Raw genomic sequence first — 2,566 nt, forward strand, 5'->3', positions numbered from 1 at the left:
TTGTTGAAATCCTCAAGTGTTTGAAGATTCAATACACTCAGAAATTTCTCAGGTAAGTAAACTTCGCAATAATAGTCACCATTGCTGTCATGATCGTATAACCTCATTATGATTCGCTGTCCCTGCTGTGTTCTCACCAATCTAGCGTGTACAACACGGTACCACGAATCATGGTCAAGATCTTTGAGTGAGACCGTTGGATATTCAGTTTTCGAAATATAATTGAATGACTTCATACTAAAAAGTCTATCATTTCCAGTGCTGGTGTTGCTTCTCTGATGATGGTGATCCATAATAAAAGCTTACCGCGCGCGCGTTCGAGTGCAAGAGTAACAAGCTATGCTTGCTTCAATGTGTGTTGTCGGTTAAAGACTGAGCGCACACAAACCTGTTAAGCCGACAGTCCCCCACAACCGCCTCCTTTACACATTCCGTTTCCTGTCGACTCCTTCCACTGTCACTTTTACACATTCCTTCTGTTGACTCGTTCTCCCCTCCGCCGCGCCTCCTCTCACCTTTACACATTCCTTCTGTTGACTTCGTCTCCCCTCCGCCGCATCATGATGTTGACTCCCCTCCGTCACCTTTACACGCACTCTCGCTTTCTACCTTCTTCTTCTTCTTCTTTACATGTAGCCGCATTCCTTTCTTCTCCACAAATGCTGTTCACCTTAACCTCTTCTTCTTCTTCTTCTTTACAGCTAGTCGCATCTTCTTCTCCTCTGTTCACCTCGAGCGATCTTAAAATTTCTTCTTCAATTCTTATTAGCTTGTTTACATTCAAACTAAAGGGTCTGTAATAAGCTAAGTAATCACTGATATCGTTAATATTAACTGTATTTAGAAATATTGCTTTCAATTGTCTAGCAATACTACTGTTTTTTGTCTCTATTGCTTTTTGACACAAATCATACCATTCAATGTAGTTTTGTAATTTAATTTCTAAACATTCTGGCGCATAAGTCCAAGTTTGTGGATTCATTATAGCTCTTCAATCTGCTGCTGCTACCGAAGGTACTCTAAATGAGTGGTACTAGAACAGTGAAATTTATTGCTTTTCGCTTCTCCCTTCCACCACTACCTACATTTTCGCTACAGGTCAGACTGCATACTCTCGCTTTATGCGAAATCAAATCAAATCCACAATAAACACACAGTATGCTTTCCCCATCAAAATAAAAACCTTGTCGGGCATAGTTGCGTCTTCGTTGTTTAGTTAGCAGTTTACAATGTTTCATACTTTCCATTCTATTATTTTCGCATGTATAATCGATATCAGCAGCAGCAGCATTACGATTCAATGAACTCATATTGTTTGTAGGCATTGAAGCAGCACTATTCTCCATTCCCTTTGTTTGCTTGTTACACATCAAGATTGTCAAATAATGATACGCACTGAAAAGTGCACACCGGGCATTGGACGATTTGTTATGAATTTTGCATACACTAAAACACCAAGAATTTTCAAACATTGTATAGTCTGGTTTTTGAATATCCTCCGGCATAGTAAGCACATTGTCGTGTAACCTTTTCAAAAACTGTGCTTTTTCTCTTCCCTTTGTATAGATTGTGGTATAATTTTGCAAATATGAAGCAAGCAGCGCGTCAGTGTAAATTAAGTCGCCTTGGTCCCATCTAATTTTATGATAGTTATGTTCAAGCCAGCTGACATCGCGGTACATTTTTCTACTCAGTAATGTTTTCGGAAATGGTGATTTAAAGTGTAGCACAATATGTCGTAGTTTGTAATCGATTATGGCTACCTCTTTAATAATGATAAAATTATCATCACTTTTGAAAAAATGAAACTCTACTACAGCAAAAGGAAAATCAATGTCATCATTTTTCTTTTCAATAGAAAACCTGTCCCATTCTTCTTCACGAACATTATTCTTCGTCTCTCGTACATTCTTCTCCTCCTCCTCAATTCTTGCTGCCTCCTTCTCCAATTCTTCTTCTTTATCCAAGTCGCATTGTATGCCAAAGTCTCGAAATTTTGTTGATACTTGCTCATCATCGTCCATTTTCTGTTGTCCGTCGGTGCATGCACACATTCTATGTACAAATGCATCAAATTTTGCTTTTGTCAATGATGACAATGATGATGATGATGATGATAACGACGACGACGACGACTGAGGAATATCTATGTTATTATTCAAGCTATTAGAACACATTACAACTGAACACTGATGTAATTACTGTTCATACACGCACTTTTATATACCCCCCTCCTCCTTCACACCGTCATGCATAATTAAAGCTCGCTCTTGCGTCAAATTACTGTACTTCACGAACTAATGCGCTCAATGGTTTGTATTCTACTAATGTGTCACTTATCAAAATACAATATGCAGTCGTTAAATTTGGCACATTTTCTGTAAACTCCATTTCCAATCGAATGTCTGTTGACGATGTTAAATGATCAGCTTGATGTGAACAATCTAGTACAATTATTGGACAGCAATCAGTAAAAGTTTTATAATCTACAACTGTACCATAATCAGTATGAAGTCCTAAATTATAATAGCTAGGTGCAAATTCTATAAACATTTTGTACAAAAGT

The sequence above is a fragment of the Nilaparvata lugens genome, chromosome X (assembly GCF_014356525.2).
Source record: "Nilaparvata lugens isolate BPH chromosome X, ASM1435652v1, whole genome shotgun sequence".
Lineage (NCBI taxonomy): Eukaryota > Metazoa > Arthropoda > Insecta > Hemiptera > Delphacidae > Nilaparvata > Nilaparvata lugens.